Raw genomic sequence first — 17,915 nt, 5'->3', positions numbered from 1 at the left:
CTCTTTAGGTGAGGTTAATGCACGTGAGTTGGTGTGATGGGAAGCTCCACATCGTTCGTAGTTGTGAATATTTTGCTTTATCTGTAGTACGTGCCTTGTGATTGGTTACTCCTTTTTGGAAGGAGTTTCAGAAAGCAATGTTTCAGAGAAAACAAATAGATTTTTTATTTAATGTGAACTTTACTAACATATTGTGAATTGATGGCCTTATTTGTCTATCATGAAACTGACAGACTGATTGTATGGCAATATGTCCAACCAATCTAAACATTGGTGGGCTGGCAGCATCATTACCACTAAAACATAAAAACTAGGCAACTCCTTATTGACAAATACAATAACAATAAACCTGCAGATGTTTATTGATTTATTTATTTATTTTAAAGCCATTCATTTTCACAGTGTTTGTTCTCCTCTCAGTGGAAAAAAAGAAAGATAAAATTCCAGTTATCTCCAAGAAATGTGCATTTTGGCTTTTGCTGACTGGTGGTTCACAACAAAAAGGTTTTCGGAGAAATAAGGGTTAACGAGAAGTGAAATCCTGGCTGCCGTCATATCAATGCAAACTTTACAATCCCCTCCCCAACCGGTTTGACCGCACACAAGTACAACTGTTGACTCATTAGTAACGACTTCCTCCTTTGGTTGGATAACTGTGTGATGCAAACCTGTGTGTTTACGAGTTAAAATTTGGGCTCTATTAGTACTAGGCCTATTGTTTTTGTCAAGAGCTACATGTTCATTCATTCATTTTCTGAATTGCTTTATCCTCGCTAGAGTCGTCGGGGGTGCCGTAGGCTATCCCAGCTGACTTCATGCATCGTGAATTGGTAGCCAGCCAATCGTAGGATCTACCTGTTAACAAATCAAATTTAATAAACCTGTTGGCTGGCCTTTAAAGTGACAGATGTCAAAGCCATTTTTTACTGGGGGGGGGGGGTGGCTGGCTTAATTCCCAATTAAAATATATTGGATGACTATTGCTGTCAATGGCATACATGCCAGTTCTAATGGATTTGATATTTACTGAGAATTTTAGTCACTTTTTGTCCTCATTTACAGTTTGCACTTTTAAACATTTATTTCATAATAAGGAGAGAAATATTTCATTTTCTGAATACTAATTGTTGTTAAAGTGGAGGAAGAAAAAAGGTGACTACAATTTTAACATCACATTTTAAACATTGGAGTTAAATGTGACAAAATGTTGACCTTGTTTTCAGCATGTGGTGTTTTACAAATGGCCTTGTATGCAAATTTTGTCGAACAGGAAGTTGCCAGATATTTTTTTAACAGCTTTCTCCTCACTAGGGTCCTGGAAGTTTGTTTATTTTGTGTGTTACATTTGTAGACTGTCGTGTGTATGTAGTGACATCAAGCGGTTGTCCACATTACAGCAGCTGCAGTTTCGTGTCTGTCCACTGGAGGTCATCAAAGTCTCTTCAAAAGTCTGTTCGTGTAATAATTGAGTTAGTGGAGGCGGCTCCCATCCAATGGTTTAAATTTTATCCGGATTAAAGTTTACCTCAGGTAGGTGTTGAATAATTGACTAATTGACAACTAATTGCTTATCAAATAGTCAACTTTTTGACAGTAGATGAATTTATTTTAAAAAAACTGTCCATATGCTCTTTTTTCACACAGGTGGAGCATATGGATTCTAACTCAAGACCCCAGAACTGTGAGGCCGACGCGCCAACCACTCATGCGCCCACATTTGTTTTAGGCTCATATAATTAAAAAAAAAACCTCACCATTCAATTGAAAATCATGAAATTATTCATTCAGAAAAAAACAGCTTTTTTCATTAAAACTTCATGTCATTGTCTCAGGGGCCATTCGCACGTCAACGGTAATGTCCCCGTTACTTAATTTGCTGTATTCTCCACTTGAGCAGAAGCGGCTTCTATTCATTCATATTCATTTCCCCTCACTGTATTATTCATAACTCTGTCTCACATGTTCTTGACTTGCTCTGATTTGAGAACTAAGGCATCGATAGGTGACGGCAGACAGAAAATCACCCAAATATGTTGTCGTTCCATACTATCGTACACACGCAGCAACCAGATCAACTACCTACTGGTGTCTCACACATGATTGAACTCACTGGTCGCCCTTGATGTCAACGGGTGTCCAATCTATTCTCTCCTAAACTTGATGGAGGTCATGTGACATGCATGGCAAAACTTACTATTAAAATGTATACAGGGAATCTGGATGGCCAGTAAGTAAAGATCATAATCAAAGTGGTGGCGGGTGACTGAATATCTTCTTTTTTTTTTCTTTTCTATTCCTAATTAGCAGATATGAAATAATAATTTCCTCTCATGTTAGAACGAGTGAGCCGTCAAGAAGAGCCACCTCGACGGTTATGAGATGAGAAGCTTACTTGTACACAAGATGCTCAATATTGAATGAGTTGCCATCTGAAAGGATATCAAGACTTTCCATGCTACGCTGCAGCCGGCACATCAAACCATTATGGAAGTATGTAAATCAACTCCCTGCGACCCCGTATGTCCTTAATTGGTGTATTTGTTTTTTTGTAAAGGTGCAAAACAACAGTTTTGCGCTGTTGTTTGGGAACATTCACAGACTAGATAGCCTTAACTATTGGGAAAGTTTTGCTTCATTCTTTCATTTATTTTCTGAAAGGCTTTATCCTCAATAGGGTCGCGGGGGGTGCTGAAGCATATCCCAGCTGACTACGGGCCAGAGGTGGGGGATACCCTGAATCGGGGGCCAGCCAATCACAGGGTACAAGGAGACAAACAACCATTCATGCACACACTCATACCTAGGGGCAATTTAGAGTGTCCAATCAGCCTATCATGTATTTTTTCGGAATGTGGGGGGAAACCGGAGTATCCGGAGAAAAGCCACACAGGCCTGGGGAGAACATATAAACTTCACACAGGTGGACCGACCTGGATTTGAACCCAGGACTCCCACTGAGAGGCCGTTGTGCGAACTACTCAGTCACCAGGCCGCCAGTTTGTTCTGGTATTTTGGAAAATTGAGACCCCAAAGGTCAAAGCTTCCGCTCAGTTTCAGCACCCCCGCAACCCCTATGTGATAAGCAGTTTGGAAAATGAAGTAATACTTTGTTTTATTGATTGAGGTGAAAAACAATTTTAAATGGGCTTAGTCAGAACAAAATGTAGTATACATATATTCTTAAAATAAGTGAAAAATCTTACACATTCATCTGTTAACAAAAGCAAATGTTTTGGCCGGATTTAGGAAAAGAAATTGAATTTAAATGTTATAAATTTGTAGTTTATATATTTCTGTTGGCTTGTAATGTCCAAATTTTCCATTTTGACGTGGGAGTGCAAGAGCTTGATCATCACTGCCCACCTTGCTTCGTCACTAAAAAGCCAGAAGCGGCCATCATGCTGTTTGTGGTTCATTTAAAGTGTTCGTCCCCTTGGCAGCGTGTGGTGTTTGTTTGGTATTTATGAATCACACCGAAGTCGAGGGTCAGGCCTCGGTCAGGTGTCTGACGCGGGATAAAGACCCTCGAGGTGGGGGACGCAAAGTGAGTCATATGATCTGCTTCTCCGGCCTTTGTAGACATGTGGCGAAGGGAATTGGGAACAAAGGCTGTGAGTGTATTTTTCAGTATTTTCGAGGGCCATTAAAGTTACGATAAAAAGTGTAGTTTAAATGAAACTATTCTAAAAGGAAAGAAAATGTCCTTCCTTCACGCAACTTAAGCAAAGTGGTTTATTTTTTTTGCTTTAATAACACATGATTCATTATTTAAATACATTTGAGGGAAGTTTTCTTTGTGATGGTTAAGTTTGATTTTATCTTTCATTATTCAAGTAAATTTTTGCATGAAAATTATAACTTTTTACCTTCATGTGATTTCATAAACAACTTTAGTTTCATTTCATTGGTATATCTTGCTAAATTAATGCAATACAACATTGTGACTTTTTAATGTCGACAAAATTAGGACTTTTTCATGATATTAGAACTAATATTGAAATATTGATTAATTATTGTCTTGTTATAAATACTCTTAATTTGTAATGTAGTAAATTTTAATCTCACCTTGTTTTTTTAATATTTTTTATTTCCCCCTAACATGACTTTACGTCATGTCATTTTTTCCATCATTTTTCCATTTAAAGATTTTGAATTTTTCTGTGGCTTCATGCTGAAAAAGCTTAAGAAAGACATGATCCATTTTTTTTCATCCCACCCCACTTTTTTAAAATACTCTTCAGCTCAAGACGGAAAAACATCGTTACACCCAACGCAACGCAATGAAATTGACTTTAAGCGGTGGCCCAGTGGGGATGCGCCACATTTGCACGTTTCTCATTTCAGCTGGAAATCATATTAGCCTTGGCGGGCTGGAAATCAAGCGTGAATAAAATTTAAAGGGGAACGGCCCGGTGACTGACTGACTGACGGATGGTGAAGGATCAAATGGATGAGACTTGAAGGGAGGGGATGAGAGGAGACACCCGGGAGACGTCTGTCAATCACGTCCTCGGAAATCAAAATGTTCACTGAGAGTTCAATGTTCTTAACATGGAAGCCATTAAGGTGATGCTGTGATCAAAACCCATTGGCTGGCACTGGGAATTTAAAATAATCCAATCCTTTTGCCGTTCAATGCTGACAAGTGTCCATAGCACATGAAATGGGAGGTTTGACAGCAATTATTCATTAAAAATATATGTTCCCAGCTTGAAGTGGGTACAAGTAGAAAAATTTGCAGGCATTTTGGTGACAAATACTCACTGTTTTCAGACATTATCATGTGTATATATGTTATTAATCATTGACTAAACCCTCGTTGGAAAGTAACGTTTTTTTAATCAACATTTCAATCAATAGTAGAAGTTTTTTTTACAGTTTTTTTTACAAAGTTTTCAATATAAAACTGAAAATTTAGATTTTTATAAAAATTGGTTAGTGCAAAACAGAATATACACCATAATTAAAACTGCATTGTGGTATTTTGGTGTCATATTTAAAACAATTTCCATACAGAATCTCCGAAATAAAATTAGCAAAGATTTTCTATGTCCCAATCAGCCATTAGAACAATTGGAATTTACATGAACACAGAAAAACGTAACTAGTAGAAAAACAATTATATGTTTTATTACGGATAAAGCATGTGCTCGCTAGTTTGTCTTCTTCTGTGTTTTTTTAGGGCGGCTTTAGTCGGTGTGATTTAGTGACGTGTCCCCTGGCGGCTCTCTGGGGGATTACTGCCGAGTTAGCTGGAAGTAAGTGAACCCGCCCCCCTCATCCTGTGAGTGTTGAGCGGACTCCCCGGGTGTTCGCACACCGTGGAACTGGACCATTTTTGACGGAGCTTTTTCCCAACCATCGAGGAGATAAACCAGCGATGAAGGCATTTTAATGGCGGCACGCCAGATCGGTACAACTCGCTCGGAAATCGGGGTGGTAAAAGCTACATTTTGAACGTGCGCTTGTCACGAAAGTTCCACTCGGATAAAACAAGGCGCTCGCTGTGGAATATTATCGACCGTCTGCTTCAAGACATCATGTTTAAGGTGAGCCCTTGTTTGCTAACTCGGTGTTAACTTGTGCTTCATTTAACGCTAATGGATGTGTTTTGGAAAGAAAGATGTTTAATGTTAAATCAGATGAAAAGGTTACTTTGAGTTAACCCACAATCACGTGTGTTGATTTAACGATCGCCCAGGTGTGAGTGGTTTGGTCCTGTCTTGACATTTGCATATGACTCATTGGCTGCCATTGACGGTGATCGGCGTCCAATCCATTCGAGCAAGAAGTGTCCCAGTTCAAATTCAAAACTAAGTTAAATTAACAGCAGGATGAAAACAGCCACATTGTTGGACGTCTAACATCATCTATTGCAGGGGTGGCGAACACTTGGCTCTCGAGTCGCATGTGGCTCCCTGTGAAAATCTTCTTATCATATTTTGTATATACTGTGGCTCGTTTCATGTTACTCTTATTTTTATTCTATTATCATTAAGTTCATCAGAGCCCATTAAAAAATACTATTTTTTTTATGTTGCTTCTGACGTAAGGTGAGTCTCTTTGACTTCCACAGTTTCAATATTTTGGCTCTTTGTATCGAACTTGTTCGCCATAACAGGTCTATCGCACTGAAAGTGTTTTGTTGCTAGTTGGATCGTCTGCCGGATTTTGGTTGCAGCCATTGACCTTGTAGTATGTACTATCTGCAATATATTTTTCCCTGATGTTACCATCTCTCACCTGTAAAACCATGTTTTGACAGAAGAGACTTGCCATTGCCAGTAATAGACGTCCAATCCATTTGAACCGAGTGATCTGGCATCTCGTGTTTACTGCCAGCCCTCCAAGATCAAATTTTTTTGGACGTATGTCTGACAATGGCACTAACACAAAAGATCTGAGACTCTGTTCCTTGCTGTGTTGGATTAGGAAAGTGGAAAAATACTCAAATGTATCTGAGTGGGTTGTCGTTAATGTGACGAATGTGCTGTGTTTTTAATTAAGCGCTCAGTGTACGTAACCAGACACTGTTACCCACATTGCTCAGTGCAGCTGTTGTCATACACCCACTTTGTGACGGTGACTTTTGACCCACCCAGCTGTTTCCCGTTCTTATAAAAGCCAGAAGCCCTAATGAATAGGTCGAAGGTCACCAAAGATACCGGAAAGCACCATTTGCTTTTTATGATCCCGGCTTACTTTAATATATGGATTACCATGAAGTTGGGATGCAAGCCTGCCAAGGTCTGATTGGATCATAAATAATCCCACACGGCGATTCTCTGCTCATCTTCATTGTGATTGGTCAGGAAGTTAATATCTTTCCTTCTAGTGTAGAAAACTCGAAATAAATTTTGGAGACCTTCATTTGCACCAGGGGTGGGGAACCTATGGCTCAGGAGCCACATGTGGCTCTTTTGATGAGTGCATCTGGCCCTTTGCTAACCTCTGAGCTAAAATATGGAAACCGCTGGTGACAGAACTGAGATACTACATCAAGTACATTCATTTAGAGATATTGTTTACCTAAACACAAATGTACTAAATCAGTTTATTTTAGTCTTTTAACAGTTGTAGTAGTTATCCTCTGATTTCTACTGTTCTGGAAGAACACATTTTTGTTTGTGAAATAATGATAGTTACATAATCACATTAGTTCCAGTCTAACTTCTTTCAGTGCATAGTTTTTTTTTGCTTCCAAAGCACATTCACAGCTAAAATAGTGAGTAGACTTGAATATTATGTTGTGATTAATATATAAACCAGCTTCTCGATTAATCCCCCTACATTTTGGTCAATAATTCAGAATTGGTGGCCTGCTCGGAAAAGTGGTTAGTGCGGCGGCCTCACAGTTCTATGATCGAAGGCTCGATCCCAAGTGGATTCTCACTGTATATTTTGCCAGGCTTGCGTGGGTTTTCTTTGGGTACTCCAGTCCCCCACACTCCCCCAATATCCCAAATACATCCATGGTAGCCTCGTTTAACATTCTAAGTGTGAGCATGAATGGCTGGTTGTCTGTCTTCTTGTGCCCCGCGATTGGCTGGGCATAGTCAGGCTCCAGCACCCCCTGCGACCTTTGTGAGGATAAGTGGTTCGGAAAATGTGAAAATGAAGGAAAGCACTAATTGTTACATATTGACAAATCCACAGAGAAAATTGATATAAACTGGTTACATTGCCCTTCTGCAGGAATGTTTCATTCCATCTCACCATCACGAAACGCTCGATCATCCTTGGACTGTCACCAGAGCGCAGGCAGGTTGGAAAGGGGAGATGAAGTAGGTAATTATGGGACACAATAGGTCCAGACAAGAGCACAAATTTGTGGTTGCTCCTCAGAGGCGGTCATCGAGATCAGGGTCAGCAGCTGAAGGAGAAGGCCATAGACGTCCAATCAATTTGTTGACGTTTCTTTTGCCATTGACTGCAATGAATGTCCAATCCATTCGAAGTAGAAAGTCTGGCATCAAATGATCATTGGACATGAATCCACTTCCCCAAGAAAATTTCATGTAAACTTCCTGGAAAAATGACACCAAATGATCTAATCCTGTTCATCTCAATTCATTTGACATTTACAATATGGTGGCTAAATGAATTTCTAAAATATATGTATATCAAGGTTGCTTGATTCTGTTGTTGAGTAAATTATTTCCCCCCATGACCCCTCCTATTTTCATGATGTAATATAGAACATGAATGTCAGGAAACTCCACCTCAAACTGGGCTTAGTTTGTGCTCTTTCTGCCAAATGGCAGGAAAGTTGCATGCAAAATAATGATTGTGATGTGACATCACAACGTGGTTCATTGTCTCCATTAGGCCACTGTTGTTTGACTTGATATGTTCAACAGCGACTTCCAGTTGTGCTTCAAAGTCCCCCCAGCTGTCATGTATGGAATGTCACGTCATGGTGGACAGCTGTCAGAACATTTTAGAGAAAGCCTCTCTTGCCCTGCGCGCACACGCAACTGTGCACATGCACTAATACAACAGCTGTAAGCTGTCATTTTGTAACCGCCTGCTTTTGGGGTGACCTTTCCTGCATTTATGGGCTTGTTCTGCTCTCAAAAGGCTAAGCCGTCATTCTCACCATATGCTGTTCTGATTTACATTGTTGTTTCGCTCGATTAGGTCTTATTAGAACTGATGTATTTATTCGAGTATAATACGCACCCATTAGTTGTGACTAAAATTGGTATAGAATTTGTTTTTCTTCAGTTTTTCTCAGTTAACTTGAAATGAGAGTGAAAATAAACCACTTGAAGCAATCCAGCAGAGGAGGTTATTTGGAGAGTTTTTGGGTATTTGCCAAACTTTACCAGGGAAATATGTAGTAGTGCTTCTTTAAGATATTAAAAGATCAAATCTAAGAAAAATGATTCCATATTCCACACAGTTGGCCAACACTTGCTACTGACGTGGCATTTTTTTTCTTTGTTTGGTGTTTAACAGGGCTGTATCTGCTCTTCATTGGTATTTTTAGCAGCAATATCTAAAAAGCATGGCAATCCCACAATTACAGTGAAAAATAACGTTGGTCAGATTAATGTTTTATGACGTCATAGGAGTCACCTCCAAATTATAGATGCAAGAAAATCATGTAACAGAAAATCATTTCTAATTTAAAAACAATGAAAAAAATGAACTAATGCAAACCTGCAATTTACCACAACAATGCGTAACAATTAATTCTGGAATTGTGTCCATCATTCTTTCCCTTCATTGTCATTATCATGATCAATCAAAAACAGAAGCGAATTTGATCTTTTTGGATCTCACAGAAAAGAAGCAAAGTGGGCTAGAGATTAAAAAAAAGAGTGCTTGACATTGGATCTCTCTTTTTTTTTTACGCTACACATCGGCAAGCATAGTGATGGAACAACTTGTAATTTATCATCTGAAAATATTAAAACTGGGATATTTTATGACCTGTGCTGCAACAGTGGGCCGCACACACTGTGAAGACAAGGCTGATGAATAAGAGGAATTGAGCCAGGTATGGCGACCTAACTGGAAGATCCAGATGTTTTTGTTCATTTGAGATCTTGTGATTTACTGGATTTACATTCAAAGATATTCAGTTTATAGCTCCATCTGGTTATTTCATAGAACGGTATCCTCACAGGTGGTTAGCCGAGCGAAAAATATATGAAGAGACATAAATGCAGCTGGCAGTAACCCATTTTTGGAATAAAATGTTCATGTTTCAGTCATGTTTGTTCATCCTCACAAAGATGTAAAAGGTATTTTGTTACATTGAAGACTTTATCTTGTACTTCTGGTCTAAAATAGGTATCTAGTTGTTTTCTTTCATGGCCAGAATTCCAAAGACATACAATTTTTATTACACAAAGATTTTTTAGAACTTTTCCTCTTTGTTTTTGGCATAAAATCTGCTTTCCATTTTAAAAAAAAAGTTTATTCAGCACAATGAACCTCATCAGGATGTTTCTCCTCCTTTAAAGTTGACGTGAACAGTCGTAGAACTGTTCACACTTCTATTGTTTTCATGTTATTTTTCGAAAATTTTCTCGGCAAAATTGTGTGCTCTTAAGAGGATGCGTCTGTCAGATGACCCCATAGCAAATTTCATGCATTTCACTCCCCATCGTAGCCCCCCACCCCTTCTTCCTGGCTTAGCTGGGTAAACTGCAGTGGTCTTGTCCTGTTGAATTCAGGCGTCGAGGAAGCAAGGGGGGCCCGTGAAGGCTTTTGTTTAGATCATGGTTTCCTTCACTGAAAAAAAGTTGGGTTAATTTATCCCTTCTTAATGGCTGACATGTGTTTTCCTGGGAAAATTTTGAGATTCTGTCCCAACTGTGGTATTCACAACATAACTCCCGTTACCCTCTTGTGCAAGACCTCCTCCCCCCTCAGTTCTCATGATATTCCGGCATACTCTGGATGAGGTCCCAGACAATTTGGTTGTTGTCTAAAACAGTTTATGAAGTGTTAATTCACATTTCATCCAGTGATAAAGTTAGGTTAACCATGGTATTCTTAAGTCTCTATTTCCTTCTTAGGATTCGTTGGAATTGACTTTTATAGCAACTGTGACTACTCCAGCAACTGTGATTTTCAAATTCCAGATGGAATCCTTGAGGATTGGGATTAGTTTTTCATTGTAGTCAACTGTGGCCAGATAAAGACTCTCAGAAGATTGGAGACCGAGTGTGTAGTCAGATCATATCACTCTCCGTGATCCACAGATAACAGAATGGGGATATTTACGTGTAATTATCAGTGAAGCAAAACAACAAATAACCACAAGTTGCAGTAATCCCTCAATTATCACTTCTTCCCCTATCACGAATTAGTAAATTCTGCTACAGTAATACCTCGACATACGAGTGCCCCGACATATGAGCAATTTGAGATACAAAGTTAAATTTCAAGCAAATATTTATCTTGAGATACCAATCCAATATCCAGTTTTTGTTGTTTTTTTAGGGTTGCAACAAATTAATTAGTTTTTAGTTCATTTTTATGGAAAACATTCATTTGAGTAAATCGACATAGGAGCTCAGTCCCAGAATGCAAGCTCGTATCTCGAGGAACCACAGTATTACTTCTTAAAAAATAAATAAAAGTTCATGAAAATGTGAAAATCCATGCTGAAACTCATAAGTGGAAGCCACTCTTGCTACTAGGTTCACATTAACCGCAATATTCGAGGGATTACTCTGTTTAGGCAGGGATCCAGGCTTTAGAAGACTGAGAAGATTCCCCCCAAAAACTGGGGGAAATAGGGTTGGGAACTCGAGACCAATCCTTTGAAGAACTCGTATCGAACAGTCATTGAATGAATCAACAGCACATTCTTAAATAAGGGGTCTGGTTGGAAAGTGGAGGTGGGATTAACTGGCTGAAGTGGGAACAGCTGACTTGCAAAGTGGAAAAAACCCTGAAGATTGAAGTTTACAAACAGTTTTACCACTCCCACACTTATTAAAACGCCCTTTTGGACATATTCCTCTTGCGCCTGTTTTTATTCTCTCTTTTTTTTTTTACCAGAAGTGGGACACTAAAACTTAACTATGAAGATGGACACAATGAGGGTGTGTTCTGGGTACCCTGAAAAACTGGAGAAAAATTGTGGGACCAAATCGATCTATTTATTTTGGCACCACTTATACATTTTGATGAGTTCACTCTCTGGTTTCTCAGAGCGATTCTACTTGGTAATATCATTACCCCGCAGAGAATTGGCTCCGAAGGATTGTATCTGTCTGCTTGGAGGAATTTCTTGGAAACGGCAGGGGCAGCATGGATAAAAAAAAATGGAGGACGGGGGGTTTGTTTTGTGTGTGATCAGCAGAAAAGTGAAATCAAGTCCGCAGCAGGATGCACTGTGTGTGTATGTGTGTTTGGTGGCTGGATTTTCAATGAACTGTGCAACAATATGATTCTCTTGCTGGAGTCCTCAAGCTCCCCTCTGGCATTTGTCATTGAAAAGATGCATTGTCCTCATAAACCTTTGATATTCCTATCATATCGGGCAGGGATAGAGGGACCCTCGCTGTGTTCAGGGTTTTTCCCTCGTACCCCCACTCGCCCACTGTCCACCAGACAGAACTAGGTCAAAGTTTACTGGAGCGTCCTGTCTGAGTTGGGGGATTGGTTAGTTTGCGCTGGCTTAAAGGGCGTCCTTGGTTCCTGGTGACACTCTCCTTTGATGCCAAAATACTTCGTACTTAGAATGTCTCATCATGTCATTTACTTTGCCCTCAATCCCAAAAGTCTCAAGGTCCTTCAAAGGATCATTCCACGATCTAAGTCAATAACAGTGCAAGGACAAACTCAAAATTTCCTTTGAGAAGGGCCAATAAGAAACCTTCCAAAGCACCACTGATACAGAGTCAGCATCATATTCACCACAATAAACTCATGGTTCAAAGTAATCTCATTTAGAAATTTACCCAACCTTGAATATGACCCTCAGCACCTTTTAAAGAGAAATACCCAAGGCCATTTTAAAACTGGCGGACGGTTTTTGTCTTGTGAAGCATAGGTCAGTGTTGGGTTCTATTGTAGTCATTGTATCAACATAAACTATCTCAGATATTACTGTATCTTAACAACATGGAAATGCTGCACAGAACATCCTAATGGTGAAACTGCCTGTTACACTATGGCATAACATTTCTATATCCATACCGTTCAACTCTGAGAGAAACAGTCATACATCAACCTGATGGAGGTGAAGAAGAACGAGAGGAAGAGGGCAGCTCATGAAATGAGGGCAGTGCCGTGTTGTCTCATTTTCTGCACGAGGTTGGGAAGGGATTAGCATCACTTACATAACACTCACCCCATCCAATCTCCCCTCTTTAACTAGCCCACCTCTCCCCCCTCCCTTCTCCCAAGACCACAAGGTTGCTGTTGGCCTGGTTGTCAGTCGACTGCAGTCTTAACCAACCTCTATTGTGTCTAATCAGTCCTGTCGCAATAACAAATTTAGGGTGAGGGAGAAATTGTCTCGTAAATTATTGCTGATATGCCATAAAATTGTCAATTAAAAAACCAAATAAACAAACATTTAACCACTCATTCTCACAGTAATTTAAAATAAACGACCCATTAAAATGCAATAAATTGTAATTTTTAAATAAAACATATTATTGAAAACGGTTTTAATGTAGAATGTGAAATATGTGAGTTCTTAGCTCTTATTTTGAAATTTTGAAGTGTGCTCATTTGCTAACTGTGAGCTTTACACTTGGTGCATGAAGTGGACTTACACAGACTGTGTGTTTGTTGTATATTTTTCCATTTTTGAATTGTTTACAAATGCTGTAGTTTTCATCTTAAAAAATGTCTCTAGAATATGAACAAATCTGACTTGAATTTTACCTTATTTTTCATGTCTGTCCTTCTCACTTCTCACTTGCTGAATGTGTCATTTGAATTAGTTAAGCTTCCATTTAGTCTATATTTTCCTATTGGTAAACTCACTTACAACTTTAGATTCGCTGCATGTTTTGCAAAACTGACTTTTCTCACACAAAAAACGCTTCCACTTTCACCCCTTATTCTTCTATTTGCACATGCAGCCATTCCAACGTAGGGTTATGGCAGTTCTTTGGTTTGGGGAGTGGACATATCACATTCACTTTACTTGGGTTAGCATTGGCATACTGTCAATACAGTGATTGGCTGCGTTGCATAATTGCATCGTATCCTATGATTGGCTGGACACCTGTCACTCACTGAGTTACAGAGCAAAATGACACACACAAAAATACAGTAATCCCTCAAATATCGCGGATAATGTAGACTAGATATGAAATAACACAAAGTAGGATCACCCCTATTAATACTAAAATACTACATTTTTTGTGGCTATACAAAAATACGAGCATACGAGTACAATTATCATGATGTATATTTATCAAATACTACGGTTGTAAGCATATGAAAAGACTCATGTATTAATATCTAAATATAGCCTATTTATTATTTTTTTTTAAAGAATTTAAATCTCTACTCAACGTGAAAATAGTTGTTCTCCTCTTTGATCATTTTTAAAGGGTTCAGGATGTAGTATAACCTTGTCATGAATCAAATGTGACTACTACAAATCATGTTACGAAACCACTTCTGGAACGAGGTTATGTTTGTATGGGAATGAAGTGGATCTTAAACCCTTTTAAAGAATAAAATCGCCAAGACTTTTGCTTTAGAAGCACAAGGAAAAAGATGCAATAAGGAAGAAAAAGGGATGGAGGGAGTTTTGGGTCTGGATGAGATAGTCTATTTATAGTTTATCCCCCTATTGGGTTATACCGCCTGGTCTAGCGCAGCACAGCTCAGCATCCATGTCAGTTGTCGTGTCAGTCGCCATTCGCTTTTTACTCACATACACACGCACATATGCAATGACTGCAAGGGGGCAAAAAACGCCTTTCTGACCTTTGCCCCTTAACTGTGAGTGAACCCACACATTTTGTGTACGTGCAATGGAAAATGTGCAAGAAAAAGTACTTAGTTCATAGATGAATATATTTGTTCAGTATGTTTTGAAATGATTGAACGGGTGTGGAAGAACGGCTAATGTATCTTGTCTGGGAAATAACGGTTTGTAAAGAACTGTAATGAATAGCCCTATAGAGGGCAGTATAGTTTGTCTATGGATGTGACCTTTTGAGTAGAAAATTAGCTGGTGAATCTTGGTTTTTCAACAGGAGCCAGGTGATTAATGAGTTGAGCTCACACTGAGTTTGATAGTTGCATAACTAATTTGTTTTGTTGTTTTTTCGTTTGTCACTAAAAAAATGGAGCATATAATCATCATCACTTTTTGACTAATCATTTGGTTTTCCAGTCAATAATCAGCGTTTTACACTTTCTAAAAATGTTAATGATTAACATTTAAACTTGAAAAAAAAAATAATTTCACTTTTATTTCCACCATTCTGATGTCTTAGCAGTACAATTACTTGATTAGAGTTTGGTGATGCTTGTTTCAGCAGAATACTCATTGGTTAAACTGTATCAGTTGGAACAAAAACCTGCACCACTGCAACCCTTTTTGGAAAAGTTTGGACACATCCCGACTACATGAAAATATTCATTCATTCATTCTCTTTATTATTTTATCTTTTTTTCTAAATCAAAAGAATAGTGGTAATAAGCCCGGTGTAGTTTTTCTGTGTGCGATGCGAAATCTAATCCGAAGAAAAGACGTCCTTCTCGGCTGTTTGTATTATTTGGAGCATCATTCTTCTTTGACTGAGAAATATCGGTTCTTCTTCTGTGGTGAGTTCCACCCATTTCAGCGCAGAAGAAGAAATAGTGCCCTGACCTCCATCATTTCTCATCTTCTGTCTTCTTGTGAGTTTCAATGTGAATTTTTACATTTTTCTGAACTTTTTTTATACTGGAAATAAAAACTCAACGTACTGAAGCCACGTAGTCGATGAGCCTTTATATACTTAGCTTCACTCTTACTTCAGTGGCAGACAAGGAAAGAAATTGTTAGTACACAACAATCAGGTTCATGAGACACTTGATTTTTGTGTGCTACCAATGTGTAACTGTACTTAGAAAAGTTGCATAAACAACTGATGCCAATAACAGTTGGTCAAAGCTTGATGAAGCTCAAAATAGTTTCAACTTCCTATGTGGTGGCATGGAAAATAATTCAGAAACACTACTGTATAAGTTCAGGACATAGAAAAGCAATGAATCAGTATACAGTATAGTGGGCCTACACACGAGAAGCATTCAAACTGCCCATTTAACAGTGTGAGAACTGTCCCACTACTGTTTAAGTTGTTGAATTATGGTGGGGCTCCTGAACAGACACCTATTGTGTGCTCCAATAGCACACTTCAAATAAATTGGGGGACAAAATGTCATTCAGTAGTGCAACATGGACACGTGCAAGACTTTCTGGTTTTCATCCCAGCTCGTGGCACATTGCTCTTTCCGAGGCAGCAAGGAGAAAAAAATGTTCCGTGTGGTTGGGCGATGCCATCGACACGTGCCTGATTGGCAATCATTGGGAAACGTGACTAGTCATCTGTAGACTTTGCTGAACCATTTAAAGTTGTGTCTACTGAAAGCGCCTTGAGGCCAGTGGAGACAGATGCTGACAGATGCTCTAGTTCGAGTGTTTTCAGTAGCCCCATGGCAACTTCATCTGTCCTTCCCATTTGCGTTTTGAGAGGAGGCGTGTAGTCGTTGGAAAGCGTTGGGGAAGGAGGGGATGGGGGGGCTCCAGACAGTGAATACTGAAGAGCTAAGACGACAAGCAAATGAAAGAGCCGCTCCCTCGGGGACACCGAAAGGTGAAGGCGAAGCTTTTGACAGAAAAAAATCGTTAATGAAAACATTGCGACCGACTTTGTTACAGATAACGTTGTATTTCTCCCTAGCGGTCACCTTTTGATCTGTGCCGCCTACCGATGTAAGGCAGATTTCCTACTGAAGACCCTCATTAGTCATCTGCCATCTGCACATGCAACATCATTCGCTTTCCAAGAGGGAATTTCCACAGTCTCACTTTATATTTGCCCATGAAAACAATCTTTATCTCTTCTAATATGGCCACCCCAACTAAAGATGACTTGGGGGTTGGAGAATGTTAACAATGGCCAAGGGGGTTATTTAATAGTTTCTGGATAAGAGTCAATGAAAGTTTTTTTTTTAAAAATATTTTGTAAGAATGTTTTTTTTTTTTTTTTTCAATATATACAGATTGCATAATATTGTATGTTGTGTATGTAATTTAGCATGGGATACAGGTGGTGTCTTAAGTATCGTATTTTTCAGACTATATGTTGCTCCAGCCAAAGAATACAAAATGAAGTGCAAAATATATAAATAAGTCGCAAGGGAGTATGAGTTGCATTTTTGGAAGCCCAATTTATTATCCTGTCAGAAACCAAGAACATACACACTTTAAAGTAACAATAGAAAATAGAAAACAAGAGACTAAATAGGGATATGTTGGCAGAAACTCCATTTTGGCACGAATGCATGGTCAAAACAATCTGATGCTGTTTAAACCAAATATCATAATAGAGAAGAAACAATTTCACTGACTTTGAACATGGCATAAATGTTGATGGCAGATGGGCTGGTTTGAGTTTTTCAAAAACTGATCATCTATTGAAATTCTCATGCACAACCAACATCTTGGTTTGAGAAAGAATGGTCCAAAAAAGAGAAAACAACCAGTGAGGGGCTTTCGATGCCAGAGTTTAGCGGAAAATACTCAACTGACAGAAAGGTTAGGTAACTTTATTTCATCTGTATTCGGGAAATTTCCAAATAGGTACAAACTAGCGAATAAACTGGCCATTCATCATAGACAACTCACCAAACCTGCAATATAAATAACCCTAACCCTAACTAGTGAAGATCTGTGGTATAGTAAGTACTCTGACAGTGAGTGTTGATTTATGATCACCCTTATTGCTTATTTATTCCCTTACCATTTCAACAAAGCATTTGAAAGTTTGTCTGTCCTGGACCCCTATCATAATCGTACAAAAGTCAGTGTATAACGCAGAATCGTACAAAATAAGATCGAAAAATCAAACTGCCATTTAGCAATTGATGTCGCCTGAATTTTGTTTTCTATTGGCGCAAGGTGAAATCCCACCAAGGCTAACTCCATTTATCGTTCAAAGGCGAAATCAAGCACTAACAAGAGTGTAATGAAATATAACCCGCAGATGGATCTGTCAGCACGACGCTCGCCAACTGCACTTCCCACACATTTTTTTTCTTTAGCGCCAAGATGAATGGCTCTCATTAATCACAGCCGTTTGTCTGGTCTTGTAAGTTTGGAGGTCAGTGATTAAAGCTTGCTCTCAGCTCACTCGCTGACTCTAAGCCCCACGCTCGTTCCTTCTCGTTCAAAGGACCACAGTTGCGTTCTCTCTTCTACTTTGCGT

General features: G+C 39.0%; 1 protein-coding gene across 1 annotated transcript in view; it reads left to right on the top strand.

The window, feature by feature from the left end:
- Window positions 1-5,271: 5,271 nt before the first annotated feature.
- The window catches only part of lzts2a (leucine zipper, putative tumor suppressor 2a), a 44,286-nt gene continuing 31,642 nt past the window's right edge, over window positions 5,272-17,915 (top strand). Inside the window, exon 1 of the mRNA XM_077729792.1 lies at window positions 5,272-5,549. The gene's annotated coding sequence lies outside the window, so the exon portion shown is untranslated. The remainder of the gene's footprint in view (window positions 5,550-17,915) is intronic.

This window comes from Stigmatopora nigra, chromosome 12 (genome assembly GCF_051989575.1).
Source record: "Stigmatopora nigra isolate UIUO_SnigA chromosome 12, RoL_Snig_1.1, whole genome shotgun sequence".
NCBI classification, from domain to species: Eukaryota; Metazoa; Chordata; class Actinopteri; order Syngnathiformes; family Syngnathidae; genus Stigmatopora; species Stigmatopora nigra.
This window is presented reverse-complemented; position numbering and strand designations above follow the sequence as displayed.